This window comes from Hibiscus syriacus, unplaced genomic scaffold (assembly GCF_006381635.1).
Source record: "Hibiscus syriacus cultivar Baekdansim isolate YM2019G1 unplaced genomic scaffold, ASM638163v2 tig00110328_pilon, whole genome shotgun sequence".
NCBI lineage: Eukaryota > Viridiplantae > Streptophyta > Magnoliopsida > Malvales > Malvaceae > Hibiscus > Hibiscus syriacus.
In genome coordinates, this window is record NW_024062685.1 from 1,010,170 (window position 1) to 1,031,006 (window position 20,837).

Below are 20,837 nucleotides of genomic sequence, written 5' to 3' on the forward strand. Positions count from 1 at the left end.
AAGCATTTGGGACCGATTGCAGGTAGAAATAGATATTCAAGGAAAAATAAATGTCGATACTTTTATTAAATATTATAGGTAGAAAATGATATTATAGGTTGTATAAATGTGCCGACACATTTTGGTGTGGCCATTCAAATTCTTTTGAAGAAAACCGTTTTACCACAAGAGTAGTTATCTATATTGTATATTGAAAAGTGTATGTAACAAATAATTGATTTGCGTAAACTGATATATGAAGGAAAAATGGAGTCAATGGGTTGGAAAATTGTTGGTGGAGCAGATGACTTTGAAATTGAGGCCGAGACTCGAAAGCAACCAAAGGGTGGATATATGTACTTCTAGTAAGTATCAATGTCTTTTTGTTATTATTGTTGAAATGGTAATTGGATTAAAGTATCGATAAACTTTAAATTGATTACAAATTTTAAATGTTAACAGTATGACCGAATGCAAAAGGATGAAGGGAGATGGCACACAGAGCGGTTCGGTATGTAAAATGAAATTGACATTGAGTAGTATTAGTATTTAGTGTTAATGTATTGATTAAGAAACGTTTATGTTTAATATTAGGTGAAAAAAGATGTGAGGTCCAAATGGAATTCAATGAGTGATGCTGAAAAGGAACCTTACATCACACAGTCAAGGAATGATAGTAAAGAATACAAAGAACGGAGGAAAGCACATGAAAATAAGGTATTCATTAAACTTGTAAATACGTTGATACAAAATATATAAGAACTATAACATTATATATTGTTAAAAAATGTAGGAAGTTTCGACAAGATGCAGCATTAAAAGGGTGAATTTATTAATTAAACACCTTAAGGAGAAGGGTCAGTTGAATGTGCTGGGAGAATAGGTTTTGGATCGTTGATCGGAGTAAGGGATCGACCTATTCGGAGGGAATTGTGTCGATCCTTGATGGCACAATTTGACGTCAGTCAATGTATGGCTAAGTATGGTGATTATTCATTCCCTCTGGGGGTATCGACTGCTGCAGCCGTATTGGGGGTACAAAACAAAGGCAAAAGTGTTATAGAAGTCTGTAGGAGTAAGAACTGGAAAGCACTTGCCTCCAAATATGGTTTGAATCATAAGGTGACATATACTGAAGTTGAAGAGGATATCAAAAGTGGATCTTACTTGGGGGATGAGCTGAAGGCCCGAGTTCTATTGTACCTTGTCGGTATATTTCTTTGTCCAACGGGTGATACGTCAACGAACAAGGAATATATGAAGCTCATTTGCGATGAAGGCTTGAAGGGTGAATTCAATTGGGCTGAATATATCCATTCGAGATTGATTGAATCAATTATCACCTTTAAAAAGGGCAGCCAGAGATACCTCAAAGGGTGCATAGCAATCTTAGAGGTAAATGAGTTGAATCACTTTTTTGTGTTTTTATATAAAAATTCTAATTTATTATAAATGCAGGTTGCACTGTTCGATTTTGGTCAGGCTGTGAGGCAGTGCCGGCTTATGAAAGAACCGGAGTGGCACGCATCCGTGCATGGGGGAAGGAAGAGGTGGTTAGAGTGATGGTGAAGTTGAAGTTGGATAGAGGGAAGAAGCAAGAAATGGTAATAAATGTAATTAAATAATATAAGAATATAATCAATGTCTTAATATTGTAATTTAATTTTTTGAAGGTTATTGGCAATGATGTAGAGGAGGCAGTGGAGGCAGAGGAGAAGAAAGGAGGGATGGTTGTATTGGGGATGAAGGTGAGTGGGACGACGGTGAAGCAAAACAGAGTAACTTCGACATTTTGATGTCTGAATTGGCTGATATCAAAAAAATCCAATTTGAAATCATGCAAAGACAATCAAGAGTCGAAGAGAAACTTGATCAAGTCGTAGAGAAACTCGAGAGGCATAAGGGGGTAGTGGAAGGAAAAATAGATGGAGTGGTGAAAGAAGTAGAGGTGTTGAGGGGTGAAGTGGTGAAAGAAGTTTCGGTGTTAAGGGGTGATATTAAGATGGTGACGGGAGAAAAATTTGAGGGAGTGGTGAAGGAGGTTGTTGATTTGAGGAGTGAACTTACGGGGGTGAAGGGGGTGGTTGATAAATACTCGGATGAAGGAGCTCAATTGAAGGGTGAAATAAAAGATATGAAGAGCTATGTAGAAAAAAAGTACGATGAACTGAAAAAATATGAAGAAGAAAAGAGGGAGGAGGAAGAAGAAGAGATGGAAGAAATGAGGAGGAAGGAAGTCGATGTCATTTATACACCGGAGAGTGTTATAGCAGCAGTTTTGGATTCGGAATGTCCTGCACCCCAGAAGAAGAAGCAGAAGGTAAGTTTAATAAAAGAATACTTAATTGATTTTTATTATGTTGTTGTGACAAAAATTTGTATGCAAAATTGTAGGTTGAAAAAGCGGACATTCCAACCGGAATTGATGACATCGAAGCTGCAATTTGTGATTATTATGGAATAGCGAGTTAGAATCGGGGTAAGTGAAATATATTGTTTTGTGAGTGATATTTAAATATTTCATGACAAGATATTAATCCTAATGATTCATACAGATATTCTGTAATATCAATGGGAAATCAATTCGCTACTGTATACGACGTTGCAACGTTGAAGCCTACAGAATGGGTTGGCGGTGTGGTAAGTAGAAAGTAGAAAATAAATAAAACTTATTGAATATGTTCTGATTGTGTAATTAATTTTGTTAGGTTATCGATTTGCTCGCCTGGACCATATGCTACGATTCTCAAAAGTCACACCGGAGGATTGGCTACCTTCCATACCTCTTAGTGGTGAGTTAAATTAATAATATTGAAAAGTAGTGTTATAGACGGTAAATTAATAATGTTTGTTGCGTAATTACAGCAACAGGCGTTGGAAGCCAACAATAAAGAAAGTGTTGAGAATATTTCTACCTTCTGGGGTGTCATATTGGATAACTATGTGAAATTCACCGACTGTGAAGGTAAGACACCATACCAATTGCAAATGATGTTTTCGGATATAGAATGTTGAATTTTGTCAAATTGGGTGTGAAATTTGTTGCAGATAATGATCACAATAAACTACCATAATTCACACTGGTATCTGTTGGTGTTGGATATGGTAGATCATGTTGTAACAATATATGATAGTATGTTTACAACTGAAGCAGCTAAACAGAGAGTGAAGGATGCTAAGAGATTGGTATGTATGTATGTATGAAAGGACATTATGTAATTATAATGCATAATTTTTTTGGTGCATAACTTCTTCTATTTAATGCAGATTAAAATATTAGATTCTTATAATAAGAAACGCATTTGGGTTGAGTCATGTGGATCTCTAGGAAAGTATCCCTTGAAAAACTTCAAATTTGTGGAGCATAAGAAGAATAAGCAATTGAATGGGTATGAGATGTTATCACAAATAGAAAGCTTAATTTATGCAGTATTCATCATAATTGACATGTGTGGTTTTCAAATTTTGTAACAGATATGATTGCGGCATGTATGTGATGATGTGGATGGAATCGATCGGTTCTACAGGGGCAACTGGTGATTTTGTAAGTGGATAGAAAAAATTGTTTGTGGTAAAATTGTTAAAAGTCATAGATTGAATGCTGTAGTTGACAATACTTAACGTTCTGACAATTTGAATATAGGTTGTTGGAGACTGGGATCGATCGCGAGTATTAAATGATCTCGTAAGCCACAATCAAAATGAACGAAGACAGGAGATAACAAAAGCTGCAATATTACATAAGAATAACAAAGGATGCAATGATGTAAATGTCGAGTTAATTTTGTATAAGATTTATAATTTTGTATACGATTTATATTTTTTATGTGAATATAATTATGAATGAGATGAGAAAAGTTAGCAGTATGTTGTTGTACATGTTTCTTATACATTAAGGGTCATGTCGATACTAATATAGTTTGTGTCGATATTTTTTTCCAGAATGAATTAAAAACAAGGTGCACCAATAAAGTGTCGATCCATATATAAAAAGTGTCGATCCCAAAATCATCGAACCCAAAAGTATAATGTAATATGTAATTTTTTAATCTAACCGGTACAATTATACGGTTTTATGAGAGAATAAGTCTAAATAATGTGTCGACACTAATATAGTTTGTGTGGATATTTTTTTTCCAGAATGAATTAAAAACAAGGTGCATCAATAAAGTGTCGATCCATATATAAAAAGTGTCGATCCCAAATCATCGAACCCAAAAGTATAATGTAATATGTAATTTTTTAATCTAACCGGTACAATTATACCGGTTTTATGAGAGAATAAGTCTAAATAATGTGTCGACACTAATAGTTTGTGTCGATATTTTTTTCCAGAATGAATTAAAAACAAGGTGCACCAATAAAGTGTCGATCCATATATAAAAAGTGTCGATCCCAAAATCATCGAACCCAAAAGTATAATGTAATATGTAATTTTTCAATCTAACCGGTACAATTATACCGGTTTTATGAGAGAATAAGTCTAAATAATGTGTCGACACTATATAGTTTGTGTCGATATTTTTTTCCCATAATGAATTAAAAACAAGGTGCACCCATAAAGTGTCGATCCATATATAAAAAAGTGTCGATCCCAAAATCATCGAACCCAAAAGTATATGTAATATGTAATTTTTCAATCTAACCGGTACAATTATACCGGTTTTATGAGAGAATAAGTCTAAATAATGTGTCGACACTAATATAGTTGTGTCGATATTTTTTTTCCCAGAATGAATTAAAAACAAGGTGCACCCATAAAGTGTCGATCCATATATAAAAAGTGTCGATCCCAAAATCATCGAACCCAAAAGTATAATGTAATATGTAATTTTTTAATCTAACCGGTACAATTATACCGGTTTTATGAGAGAATAAGTCTAAATAATGTGTCGACACTAATATAGTTTGTGTCGATATTTTTTTCCCAGAATGAATTAAAACAAGGTGCACCAATAAAGTGTCGATCCATATTTAAAAAGTGTCGATCCCAAATCATCGAACCCAAAAGTATAATGTAATATGTAATTTTTCAATCTAACCGGTACAATTATACCGGTTTTATGAGAGAATAAGTCTAAATAATGTGTCGACACTAATATAGTTTGTGTCGATATTTTTTTCCCAGAATGAATTAAAAACAAGGTGCACCCATAAAGTGTCGATCCATATATAAAAAAGTGTCGATCCCAAAATCATCGAACCCAAAAGTATAATGTAATATGTAATTTTCAATCTAACCGGTACAATTATACCGGTTTATGAGAGAATAAGTCTAAATAATGTGTCGACACTAATATAGTTTGTGTCGATATTTTTTTTCCCAGAATGAATTAAAAACAAGGTGCACCCATAAAGTGTCGATCCATATATAAAAAAGTGTCGATCCCAAAATCATCGAACCCAAAAGTATAATGTAATATGTAATTTTTTAATCTAACCGGTACAATTATACCGGTTTTATGAGAGAATAAGTCTAAATAATGTGTCGACACTAATATAGTTTGTGTCGATATTTTTTTCCCAGAATGAAATTAAAAACAAGGTGCACCAATAAAGTGTCGATCCATATTTAAAAAGTGTCGATCCAAAATCATCGAACCCAAAAGTATAATGTAATATGTAATTTTTCAATCTAACCGGTACAATTATACCGGTTTTATGAGAGAATATGTCTAAATAATGTGTCGACACTAATATATTTTGTGTCGATACTAATTTAAATATCAAGTGTTTTCCACGTTATATAGTACTCTTAATCGAGAAACCCTAAACATAAATGCAAGCAGGCAGATCTTCCTTTTCTCCTTCTACCGTTATCATAAGTGACGATCAGATATTCAGGTAAATTTATCGATATTTTATGGGTTTGATTGATTTCTATATTGGAGTTTTTATCCTGAATGTGTTTGTGTTCCATTGTAATAGGGGTAGCATCCAACCAAAATGGCTCCAAAACGTCAGCGTCAGAAGCGAGGTCTTTCTCAAAGCTCTTCTCAACCCAGTTCTTCTCAACCACCTCCTTCTGTAACAAACGATTCTTCTGAGGAAATCAGGTCCTTCGAAACTCTGAACTTTAGATCCGACATGGAGAAACAAAGATGGCAGACGAGTTTTAAAGTAAGGAAGATTCGTCCGAACGTGTCATTGACCTGGGTTTCTTGTTTGATGATAAATATGCATTTAGTTTTAAATCCACATTTACATCTTGGGGTTGGCTTGAATTCCTTGGTGTAGAACCAAGATATTATCCCAACCTAGTTAGAGTCTTCTACAACAATGCTTCCTTACAGCACGAGCCTAATAAGACTAATATAATAGGAATTAATACACATGTCATGGGGAAGGATATATATATATCTCCAGAAACTATTGCGGAGGGTTTAGGTGTAGCGAATACAGGGGATTCAGATGAAAATGGTGTAGATTGGTCTACAATTAAACGGGTTACTAGAAATAGCCCAATTCACCTCGATGTAGAGTCGAGAGTGTTTCACAAAATGCTCACATGGTATATCGGCCTAGTGGGGGAAAACATTCAACGCTTCGAGACAGATTATTGGTGGATAGCAAAGTATAAATCCAAAACGGCTCCAAACATTGCAAAACTCATATTTAATACAATTGTATATATGGTCACAAAGGGAGCAACAATTTCAACTACACTACCATATGGATGTGTCATCACCCATCTGTTGAAGAAGAAGGAAGTTGATTTTTCGCATGACGCCCCTGTTCGATTAACCCGCAAGATTGACATGGTATTTATTAAAAAAGGGGATATGATTTTGTTGAAAAACTCGGTTGGAAGCGTGTCAAGGAGGTCGGATTAGATCAAGAGAGGGGGAAATGGACCCCGTTGGCCATGAAGAAGAGCAACCAAGTGGAGACGCAATGATGGAAGAAGCAACAGTTGCAGAGGATGTCCACAATTGACCGTGATGGAATACATGGTCATTTTCGGGAGCATATTGATTCCCTTGTGAGTGGAATGCGATCCGATATTTCATCATTGCAACGTGAAGTCTCCATGTTGCGTAACGAATTACGTCAACGACATCAAACGAGTTAGGTAATTCATTATCTATGTTTCTTAACATTTACACGTCTGAACTTTATTTATTTTTCTTTTAACAGATGTGGACAACCCAATCGGTCGCGAGAAGATGAAGCTGACGATGAAGATGACGATGATGATGATGATGACGATGAAGCTGGCGATGAAGATGATGACGATGATGATGATGATGATGAAGATGATGATCCAAACAATATATGTGTCTGCAACGCCGCCTTCAAGAAACTTTTAATTTTTGATCTCAATGGTGTCCTTGCCTAACATCCCAAGACTGCCGGCAGGTTTTATCATTTTTTGTATCCATTATTTAACATATAAGCGTAGAACTTTAATCTCATTTTCTTCATGTTGTAGATGTTGTCCTCAGAAGAGGATTATTTGAATTTATGCAATTTTGTGTCGACAATTTTGTTGTTGCCCTTTGGTCTTCAAAGATGAGGTTAGAACATGTTTGAGGCAATTGAATTACTGTAGTCAAATCGTTAATATACATTTGAATGTTAACATTCAAACTTGATTACAATCTCAGGCATAACGTCGACCGTGTGTACTTGAGAAACTACCTGTATTTTCCGAGCATTTTCTATTCGTGTGGGTATGAATGTCATTACAGTTTGCTGACTTTTCCTTGTCTATGATTCCTACATATTTATGTTCGACTGTTTGTGAACAGGATCAAAAAAATGCAAAACATACGATTCTGTTACCTATTGTAAAGATCTCAATGATGTTGGAACGCGTGTCCAGATTTTAACGAGCTAAATCACTTTGGTCGATGATTCAGCGGAAAAAATGATTTATAATCCGGTAGGTTGCATTTATGCAATATGTTTCTGATCAGTTGAACAGGGTTCAGACATTGATTATTTTAACAACTTATGTGTTTATATAGAAATACAATTACATATGTCCACATACCTTTGACGCTGCTTCCCATTCGAACGACAAAGCTCTAGGTATGACACAAATTTATTCATGCTTATGCGAATTAATTTATTGTAGTAAAATTGCACCTCATTAGTTTGATAATTGAAATTATTTATGTATGTCCTCAGAAAAGGCGGAAACATACGAGAGTATTTGGAATTGTTGAAGGCCTCTAATGTTCCGGACTTCGTTAGAAACAACCCTTTTTCATCGGATTAATTTGTTTCGGTACATTATTTGAACATTCTTGTGTATTTAAATTTGGTGTGATTATATTGTATGTATATTTTCATTAATTATTCCATATTTGCTTCTATGTACATATACATTGAGTGTCTATACTTTTTAATATATTGTAAAGTATCTATCCTTTTATAAAAGTGTCTATACTTTTTTCACTGTGGAAAACATTAAAGGTTATCTTTTGAGTGAGTTTAAGATATTAATTTAGTAATTATAGGCGTCTAATGATTAATTTTTTACGTTACGGTATATATTATTGTTAATTTAAAAATTAATATTATTTTATAAAATATCAACACAATCAACTAATTTTTGTGCAAATGAAATTATTAAATTAATATTGTAGGTGGAAAACATGAAACATACTTAAAAAATATTGAAACATAATTACATATCTTTAAAAAAAGTATCGATCCTTTTTATAAAAAGTGGACACTTTCAATATTATAATAAAATAGATAATTTGTAATATAACCGGTATAAATATACCGGTCTTATGGCGAATAGGTCTACAACTATATCGACACTTTTAATATTGTGTCGGTACTTTATGTCCATATTGGAAGAAAAATGTGTCGATACGATTTAAAAAAGTGTCGACATTTTACATCGGAACCCATAATTAATGTAATAGATAATTTGTAATATAACCGGTATAAATATACCGGTTTTATGAGCCAATAGGTCTACAACCTATATCGACACTTTTTAATATTGTGTCGGTACTTTATGTCCATATTGGAAGAAAAATGTGTCGATACAATTTAAAAAAGTGTCGACATTTTACACATCGGAACCCATAATTATAATGTAATAGATAATTTTGTAATATAACCGGTATAAATATACCGGTCTTATGCGCGAATAGGTCTACAACCTATATCGACACTTTTTAATATTGTGTCGGTATTTATGTCCATATTGGAAGAAAAATGTGTCGATACGATTTAAAAAAGTGTCGACATTTTACACATCGGAACCCATAATTATAATGTAATAGATAATTTTGTAATATAACCGTATAAATACCGTCTTATGCGCGAATAGGTCTACAACCTATATCGACACTTTTTAATATTGTGTCGGTACTTTATGTCCATATTGGAAGAAAATGTGTCGATACGATTTAAAAAAGTGTCGACATTTTACACATCGGAACCCATAATTATAATGTAATAGATAATTTTGTAATAACCGGTATAAATATACCGGTTTTATGAGCGAATAGGTCTACAACCTATATCGACACTTTATAATATTGTGTCGGTACTTTATGTCCATACCATTTAAAAAAGTGTCGGTAATTGAAGTAACGCGGTTTTTCTTCCTTCATTCAAATATTTATATGTACATACAATAGGAGTGATGTTGATACTTACGATATATTATATGGAGATCGTTGTCATTCCATTCCGTCTTCGAAAAAATCAGTTGATGTAGGCTGTGTGCTTGTACTCAACTAAGCTTGACTTGAGGACATGTTAGTTTGTTATGCCCCTCACCGTTGCAGTACCCATCGCCTTAATTTGCTTATCGACCTTGTTCTTCGGCACTTCTTTCGCTTGCGTTGTTTCGTTGAGGGTCACGAACATTGTTTACTACAATGCTCTGGTTGACTGAATGATTCAAACCAAACGAGTTTTCTAATTCTTCTATTAGTTTTTTCATCTCATCTCTTGCGGTTTTGAAAGACTCGTCTGTCTTTGATGCAATGTAGCATAACCTACTTGACGTTGAACGTAGAGCAGCGAACCTTGCCATTTGCATCACTTCTGGAGACACATTCAAATCAACATAGCTGGGTGCAGAAGCCTTCGCATCATTAGTCCACCTACTTTGAATCAAAGTCCCGGGCAAATATGTGTAGTCCAATTGCTTCAAAATGTGAAGTTGATGGCGACACGGAAGTCCAACGGTCGAATTTTTTGCAGGAGCAAATTAGAGTTTTCGTACGAGAATCAAAACTAATTTCAAATTTCCTATTTTTTCTGCGTACTTTGACAAATATAATGTTGACATTCATCTGATAAGGACTTAATCTCTGCCTCAATCCGGTACAATGTCTCCCGTGTAAGTTCATCTTGGAACACACGAAAGATTCGCGGGTAAAAATCGCAGCGGCATGGCTTTCAAGGTCGACCAGTTTTGTGATCTGGAAGGGCTTCGTATGGGAACTTAAGTAATCCGCTTTCTCGTTCATACGCATTCTACTAATTCCATCTTCAATTGCACGAACAACATCTAAATATGTCTTCTTGGGTTTCAGTGCATAGCTAGTGAAGCATTCATAGACTCGCACCTTTGTGTTGAGCGAATATTGGCAAAGAAATGACCGGTTAGATATGCTTGTGCCCATAAGTCGTGTATTTCCCTTCTCAATCACCCATGGATGCTTTGGACGTTGAATTCTGAAACAATCGAACGCCATTTGAATATCAAATTCCTTGGTTGTCCACCAGGAAGCCATGCATTTTGAGAATGCTGCTGTAAACTTTGGGTCACCAATGTTAGCTTGTGCATTGCGAGAAAGATGCCAAGAACATAATCTGTGCTTAGCATAAGGGATAACAGATTTGATAGCCCTCTGCATTGCCCTATCCCCATCGGTTACACAGAAATAGGTGATTTATTCATCATGGCTTCTAAAAAATTCTGTAGCACCCACTCGAAAGATTGAGACGTTTCGTCAGCGATTATGGCAGTGGCAAACACAATTGTGTTATGGTGATGATTGACACCAACATAGGCATAATTGGTCGACCATACAAATTATCTTTGTACGTTGTGTCGAACGCAATTACATCACCGAAGCATGTGTAATCCGATCTCGATGTAGAATCCGACCAAATAAGATTACAATGCCCCCGATTCGTCTACCGAGTATGTCATAAAAACCCGGGATCATCATGTTTCTTATAATCAAAGTAGGCAATAAGCGCATCACATCCCCATCGACGATTTCCTTTGCTTTACCTATTTGAAGCATTGTAGAGGTCTTTATGTGTAATCCAACATTATGATAGCCCCCTGCCTGCTGCGTTAAATAGTTCATTACTTGTGACGTGCCAACACCGACCTCTTTCAATGTTGTTGCCTCGATATCAGCCTTACTTACAGCTCGATTAGAAAGCATAAATGTGTCATAGCAGATGTGCACAATGCATGATTGTTTCTGATCAGACTTACTTATAACCCACTGATCGTTTGTATTTGTTGCTGTAACTACGACTCTAGCCTTACATCCTGTTCTTGTGACTGGCGTATGAGCACGTTGACGATCAACAGTATTGACTTTGATACTCGAAACCCTTCTTTGGAACAACAAAATTCTTGTGTCTTCACATTCCCTTCCACGTCAAGCCGTGTTGTTCCCTTACGTGCACTAAACCCATGTTCCCGTGCGAATCCCTTGTAAAAGTGCCAAGCTTGATCACGTGAACAGAAGAGCTGACCAACCAATCTGTCAGATTCATCAACATTATGTACTTCATGGCATTCCTCGGTGGCTTAACATTGTCTACATCAGTAGTATCCATGGCAAAAATTTGTTGTGCAAGTTCAGTGCTCCAGGAGTTGATGGATATGTAAACGAAGGTTCATTTTGAACATGTTTCTGTAGTTAAAGGGTGGGTACAACATTAAATTCGCAGTACATATTAGGTATGTACAATAACTACAAGTATATTATCATTTTAAATTCGCAGTACACTGTTAAAAAAATTGAAACATAATTACATAAGTTTTAAAAAAAGTATCGATCCTTTTTATAAAAAGTATGGACACTTTCATATAATAGGTAAACATATGATGTAATAGGTAGCCCTATATAATGTAATAGGTATCGTTTATATAATGTATAGGTAATGGTTATATTGTAAAGTGTCTATCCTTTTTATAAAAGTGTCCATACTTTTTTCACTGTGGAAAACATTAATTTAAGGTTATCTTTTGAGTGAGTTTTAAGATATTAATTAGTAATTATAGGCGTCTAATGATTATTTTTTACGTTACGGTATATATTATTATTAAATTAAAAATTCTAAAATAATATTTATAAAATATAAAAACAATCAATATTTTTTGTGCAAATGAAAATTATTAAATCAATATTGTAGGTGGAAAACATGAAACACTGTTAAAAAATTGAAACATACATAATTTAAAAAAGTATCGATCCTTTTTATAAAAAGTATGGACACTTCATATAATAGGTAAACATATGATGTAATAGGTAGCCCTTATAATGTAATATGTATCGTTTATATAATGTAAGGTAATGGTTATATTGTAAAGTGTCTATCATTTTTATAAAAGTGTCCATACTTTTTTCACTGTGGAAAACATTAATTTAAGGTTATCTTTTGAGTGAGTTTTAAGATATTAATTTAGTAATTATAGGCGTCTAATGATTATTTTTACGTTACGGTATATATATTATTAAATTAAAAATTCTAAATAATTTTTATAAAATATAAAAACAATCAAATATTTTTTGTGCAAATGAAATTATTAAATCAATATTGTAGGTGGAAAACATGAAACACTGTTAAAAAAATTGAAACATAAATTACATAAGTTTTAAAAAAAGTATCGATCCTTTTTATAAAAAGTATGGACACTTTCAATATAATAGGTAAACATGATGTAATGGTAGGCCCTTATATAATGTAATAGGTATCGTTTATATATGTATAGGTATCTATCTCACAGTGAGTACTTTATTCCAACCATGTGAAAGTGTGACAACTCCATCAACTCGCAACTCAACTTTGAACTCAATCAATATGTCTTTTAGCTTGATGGTTCATAAAGCATGTTACTTGAACAGTATGAATCAATTATGCATTTTCATGTTCATTTAACACTGCATTTCAAATTCATTTCATATGTAATTGGAGTTTGAATTTAAATTTCAATTTGAGTTTGAATTTCATATATATTTCGGCTCCACTATAAATATTAGCCCAAGCCAATGCATGTTATCATTGATTATTCCTAATTTCCATTGTTTTTTTTCCAACGTATAAACGCGAGGGAATCCCACCATTTTATTTTTTGGTCACTTTAAAGCGCAGAAACGTTTCGGGCGTATGATCTGGGTGGTATACATAATTTATCGTTAATATTATTGAAATTTTATGAAATGATATATTTTAAAATGATTTAATCAAATCATAAATATTTAAATATCTATAAAAATTTTCTATGTTACACTTATAAATTTGATAAATATATTACATATGATTCATATAATTAGAATGTAATTTTATATTTTTAAATAATTTTCATAATTACCATATTTATTTATGTAAATATAATATAATATAAAATAATTATGATATAAGTGGATAAATATATTATTTTTAATAACTCAAAGTTAGATTTTATTTTAAATAATTATATTTTTACAATAATCATTTTTTATGTAATAAAATTATAAATGATTAATATATTAAATATTAAAAATATAAATAATTTTAACTACTCAATTTATTAATTTTTACTAAATTAAAAACTTTGCATAATATTATTATTTTTAATTTTGAGTAAAACACAGAGAACAAAAATTGATAAAAAAATCCATGTAAAAGAATTCACTGATTCATGTGTATTCTTATTCAGAGTGACAAATTGTGTAATACCTAAGAATTAGATGTAATAATATTTCTATCATTTTAACCAAAATTGATACTATTGATATAAGTTATTATCCGATAATGATTTTTTCGCAACCAAACATGATAATATAATTCTAAAAAAAGATATTTCCTCGATATTATTTTTTCCGCAAACCAAGCACTCCTAAAAGTATTTTGCTTACTTCCGTAGAATCTTTAATCTCCTCTTTTCTAAATAAGATATGATTAGAATTAAATTTATAAAAGTATATGTTGACGTACATTTGAATAATACTTTAGGATTAACTATTTCAAATACCACCAACCTTTAAACGCCGACTCTTTTATACCATCAATATTTTAATTTTATCAATTTTGATACTAACGTTTACTTTTAAGTGGAATTATGTTACTCTGCCGTTAATGGTTTAGCGTGAAAATAATATGGCAACCACATGCAGTGACGTCGCTGACATGGATGTCACATCTAAACGACGTTGTTTTGACGTTTCTGTTTAATGCTTAAAAGACCAAATAACGTCGTTTTGGTTGAACCTCATTTTTCTAGGAATAACTCAATTTTCCCGTTATTTTTTCCTCATCTTCATCTGCATCTCCTTTTGGGATTTTGTGGATAAAGAAACGGCAACGGACATGATGTGCATAAGATTTGTTAAAGTGAAGTTTTGGAGCTCTTTTGACCTCTAATGAACGTTAATTCGATTCCATTAAAATAAGCTTTCACTAACATCCATGGAGTAACAATTTCGGCCTTTTATTATTGGAAATTTTTTAGATTTAAGAAGGTTTAGTTGGTTGCCGACAAAAAATAAAGGAAGAAAAATGTTAATTATCGGTTGTTGCTTTATATTATAGAATCACCTGATTGACTTTAATGTTAAAATTGTGGGTTTAGTTCGAATGGAGCATGAGAGAGACTTTGAAGATGAAGGATTGAAAGTAAGAAAGGGTCCCTGTGTTGGCTCCGTAATCCTTTGAACGAGCTGCGTTTTGCGACGTGAACGTTGACCGTACATTATCTTAGGTATTTTGGTTGTCAAGAAACAAATCTTATCCATCAGTCTTTCCGTTTGGTTGTCAAGAAACCATGAAAAATGATGCAAATGAAGATCAAGAGGAAAAAGAAGGGAAAAATAATGATGAAATTTGAGTTTAGTCTCTAGAAAAATTAGGGTTCAAGCAAAATGATTTCATTTTGGGTCTTTTGAATATTAAAACAGAAACGTCAAAATGATGTTGTTTAGATGTAACATCAACGTCAGTAACATCATGATATATTGTTGTCATATCACTCTTGTTAAATCATTAACGACGGAGTAATATAATTGTACTTAAACATAATATTAGTGTAAAATTATAATTAAACCGTTAGTGATAAAATGAATGAGCGTTAAAGGTTTGTTAAGTGGAAGGTAAAAAAGAATCATATATGATACATTATTAGTATTTTAAATTTTATATAAAATAGATATTTTTTGTTCAGTAAAAGGTTGTTATATTCAAGATAAATATTAATATTTTCTATTAATTTAGAATAAATATATAATATTTTATTTAAAAATAACTTTGAATTTCTGATATTAAATTTGAATAAAATTATTTAAAAAATCATACTTATACGAACGTACCAATTATTAAATTTATAATATGATATCACATTTGCTCCGCTATTTAGTCGGGTGCTGCTATCTGGAGTTGACTCTAATTGATAATTTTGGCCATGCCATGTCTATTACCAGTTATAAAGGACATTAGTCCTGAAATTATAGTAGCTAACCCTGTCTTTTCCTTCATCAACTCCATGTGTATGTGACAGCTAATACATCCCTGTAAATTTACCACTTACTCCTATATATATATAATTGATTGTTGTCAATAGCATATCATGTGAGCATCAACATTCATCAAGCCTTTTGATTTTCCACATAATTTCAAACTTAAAGAGTGTTGAGTATGAATTAAATGGCTTTTGTGTACTACGTGTTTACAATATCTAATCGGTGATGAAGATTGAAGTGTGGTCATTAGTGACTTAAAAAATAACCCAAACATTTAATCATATTATACCAAACGACCCCTATGATTAACCGAGATCATCCTAACCCATCACAGAGGTACATAGCCCCTTTTAATTTTTTTAATATAATAATATTTTAGAACCTTAATAATTTAAGTTTAAACTTCAATTAAATTAAAATTTAGTTTTTTCTAATTTTTTTAGATTACTTAATTAATTATTATTATTTTGAACTTAACTAATTTATCATTCCTAACGTTTAAATATAATATATTAAAAATATTTTACTTAAAATATCCAAACATGAAAGGAATTGTTATTAATTAAATATTTGATTTAATTGAGGCACCATTGTAAATGTTGGAAAAAAATGATAATTTTGGAGCTTGAATAAGAAATTGATCCAATGTTATTGAGAAAACGTGAACCAATTGTTGGTTCATAATGTGGAGACGTGCACGATGTTGGTAACGTGAATGTCTGAAACAGTCTAGTTCTTTGTGAGCTTGCGGATATTTTTACCCAAATAGAACATATCTTTTCAAAATCTGTTTGAATTAAAAGATAATATTCAAAATGTTTCTTTAATCAAAACAGTGATTTTGGAAATTGTATAATTGCTTGATTCTCATTAATGCTCATTAGGTCAAAAATTTCCAATGTTCACGATGTGAACTTTCTATAAATACCGTGTTAACTTATTAGGTTAAACACAATGAAAATAACTCAAAAACCAATTCAAATGAATTATTTTCTCTAGTTTTTTGTGATAGGCGAATACAAGGAATATTCGTGAACCTGCAGTTGTGCTATTGTGCGCCAATCATCTTGTTGTTGTATCCTGGGAGACAAACAATCAAAGATCTCGAGCACCAAAAAGTGGCCGAAAAGTTGTCTTAATGAATTGTATAACTGCAACTCATTTATTTCTATTCATATATTTATGGTTTTCTATTCAAATTATTTAATCGAATATTTTCTATTTATTAATTGTGTTTGTTTCATTCTCGATCATACATGAATTTTACGACGTAATCTTGCCAAAGAATGAATATCGTTTGTCGTTAATCATGAATCACCATGAAAACAATTATAATCTATAAAATATTTGATTTTATTTTTCTTTTCGTCTCAAATTATTATATGTCTAATAGAAAATACATGGACTGACACATTTTACTAATTAAATTTTGTTGACAAGATATACACAACAAAACAACTTTTATCTTCTTGTCTTTAAAGGGAAGGAACGGCACGCTTACAAGTCATTATTGTTTTACAACATATGCTACGTTAACATTATATTATACTATTCTATCTAAATAAACATTTAATTGTACTAAAATGTGCCAACATTTGCTATTAATTGTGATAGTTCTGCAAGGTTTAAGAATTTAGTTAATCAACTCGTCAAGTAGACTTAATGATTAAATGGATGTTATTATTCCTAAATGTCCTGAATTTAAGTAATTTCGTCTGTGAGCGTACATACATTATCATGAGCATAAACATTTTAAATAAATACAATCATATAATCAGAATAAATATTAAAAAATTTATATTAGCATCTTTTAATGAACTTGGTATTACTATTTGCGTTATTATCTTATTTTTATTTTTTTAAAAATTCAAATCACTTTTTTTTAATCTAGGGTGATTACATGACAATAATTTTTTAAAGATAACTCTTAACCTTTCGACATTGAACACTAGTCTTCAAAAAATAACATCAATCCCTTTATCACGGAGTCTACTTGGTTCATGTCATTCAAACCACTTAAAAGAAATATAAATAGACATTATTTTAAAAATATTAACACTAATTTAAAATGATATTATATATTAAATTTTAAATCAGGATATCGCAATCTAATTTTTTTAATTCCTCTCATGTGTATATAAATCATGTCATATTTATAATCAATCTTAAGGGAGAAAGACACATGTTTATTTAATTTACATTTGCATCCCATGTGCACTATTCAAAAAAGAAAAAAAAAGAGAATTAAAATATTTTTCAGGCTGATTAATTAAACAACAAACTAGAAAATGCCTCCTGTCAATATATTACCAATCATCGATTATATATAATAATTTCCAACATAAGAATTATTTTGCAACAAAATAATACCTCCAAAATATAAATTAAATTATTTACCATCACATAATACAAAAATTCATTCTCTTAGAAGTTTTGAGTTCAAGTAGTTATGTTTGTAGGATATTTACATCATCAATCGATTAAAAAGAATCGTGAACCTGTACTATCTTACAATCATTTAAGAGTTAAGACTACTAAAAAATTGAACCATTGATTAAGGCGTATAACTCTTCTAATTGGCATAAATAATAATAAGAATTGTTAGCTTGTTAAAACCCTAATATGATTTTTTAATGACCAAACGTTAATCAAAAACTTCTAGTTATTTTAGTATTTTACCCAAAGTTTTTAAATTGAGCTACAACCGTAAACGAAAAAAAAGTGAGAAAGAAACTTCAACATCAAGACAAGTAAAAGACAGCTAGCAATGAAGGAAGCTCACAAATCACAATTACTACCCCTCTCCTCTTTAAGAGCCTTGCTTTCCTTCCTCTTCACCTTTCAAAACTTGTCTTCTTCAATTCAAGGTATCTGTTTCCTACAACTCACTGTTTCTTCTTCATCGTCTAACTCTCTGCTATTTTGGCTTCAAATTCCACTTCTGCTTTCAACTTATATTCTGTGGATGAATGGATTTCACTGTATATTTCAGCTATCAAAGCAGTTTATGTACTAACAATTCAATTCCTTCAATTACTGCTTCAGGTTTCCCGAGAAAATTCCTTCGTTTCCTCCAATATCTTGTTTCCGGAAAGTTTTGCTAATTGACCGGTGGCTAAGGTTTGCTTCAGAATCACTCTATCTTCTTTTTGTTTATCAAATTTCGAAATATAACTTTAAAAAACAGTGGCCATTTAGTAATGGCTACTGTAACTAAGAAATTAAAATGACAAAGTAGTAATAATTTCATTTTTTTTGTTGTTGCAGGTTTGTTTAAGTTTTTCGTATAAAGTAAACATGGTTGGATCAACGGATTTCATTGACGAGATAGATTGTGGAAGCTTCTTCGACGACCTAATGGACTTCCCTAACGGAGATGTCGAACTCGACTCCACCGCCGCGTTTCCTAGCATTTGGACAACTCAGCACGAGTCATTACCTTGTTCTGACTCAGTTTTTTCCACCAACAGTGCTTCCGACCCCTCCACTGAAGTTTTTGTTCCGGTTAGTGTAGTGTTTTATTTTTTAAAATATATTTTTATTGAAAGTAGTTTTTCTGCTTATTAAGGTTGATTTTGTGAGTGAAATTTAGCTAATTTTAATTATATATTCTATACTATACGGATTAAATTTTGCAAACTATTTCAAATATTAGTTGGAATATCCAACTAAAATGAGATTTGAATCTGGTGATTTGGTTTTTGCAGTATGAAGATATTGTTCAATTGGAATGGATGTCAAACTTTGTTGAAGATTCTCACCGTGGAGCTAGCTTGACAATTAAGAAAGAAGAATCCTCTTCCATCAGTAAGGTAAGATCTAATAAGTCCATCTTTCTTCTTGTGTCATGGATCGTAAATACTTCGAGTTATATAAATTTTTACTCATTCATATATTTTTGTTGTGTTTGACCAAAATTTACAGGCATCCCATCATCAATACCAGACTTGCAGTCCGATTTCAGTTCTTGAAAGTAGCCGCTCCTACTCAGGAGCGAAACCATTGGCATGCAGTCCTGAAACGGCTGCTCCCGGGAAGCGCAGGCGTGCCCGCAGCAAATGTCCTTGTCCGGCCAAGTTCAATCATTTTCAGGGAATTCCGCTGATCTCCCCAACTTCATCCGTCTGTGAGAGCAATATTCCTCAGCCCTTTGCTTTCCCGAAGGTGCCATCGGATTCTGAGAGCTATGCCGAGTCCCGGCTTCTGATCAAATTACAGAAACAAGTTAATGCGGAACATAAGAGAAGAAGAAGAAGAAGATCAAGCTATCACTTTCAGCTCCAGCAGGCACTGCTGATGATAGTCAACATCCAACGGCACAAGCTGTTAGGAAATGTATGCATTGTGAGATAACAAAGACGCCACAATGGAGGGCAGGGCCAATGGGTCCGAAAACCCTTTGCAATGCTTGCGGCGTTAGATACAAGTCCGGCAGACTCTTCCCAGAGTACCGGCCTGCCGCGAGTCCGACGTTTGTTCCGTCATTGCACTCAAATTCTCACAAGAAAGTGGTGGAGATGAGAACCAAAAGTTGTGCACTAGCACCTACCACAACAATGATCGACAACAATTCACCAGAACTGATTCCAAATAAAAGCAACCCTGCGTTGGATTATATAAAGGTCCAGCCAACACATCCAATCATGGTATCGTTATATACCTCGAAAGATCATTCAAATGCATGAAAAGCTTCATTATTTTATTTCTTTGATCTTTGTTGTTTTTTGCTGTACAGGGTTGAAATAGAGAAAATAGGAGCAATAGATGGCCAATATTTAAACAAGAGAGAGATTGTAGTGAGAACTTTGAGGCAAAAAGGGTAGAGAAAATGGAAACTTTTAGCAGAGTTGTAGGTTTTAGCAACGATTAGGTCCTTGAGATGCCATTAATTATTGAAGTTTATATTTTTTTTTTGTGTGAGAATTCTTAATTTTCGCTGTTCATTTGTTTTATAAATCTCCACTTGTAAAATTATTCTTCAAAACCCAGATTTTGTATTTTGGCCGAATATGTCAAACAAAAATGTAAAACATAAATACGGTCGGAAAACAAAACAAGAAGCATTTATTAATGTTATAAGTTGTTTATGGGAAAAAAATCCAATAGTCGATCATGAAATTACAAAAGAAAACAAAACACCAAATAAAGAAAAGCAAAATAGATAATGTCAATGGGGTATACAGACCAGCACAT

At 32.6% G+C, this 20,837-nt stretch overlaps 1 pseudogene; it reads left to right on the top strand.

Annotated features, from left to right (window-relative positions):
* Nucleotides 1–18,723: 18,723 nt before the first annotated feature.
* On the top strand, nucleotides 18,724–20,385 carry LOC120118821 (annotated as a pseudogene).
* Nucleotides 20,386–20,837: the final 452 nt, after the last annotated feature.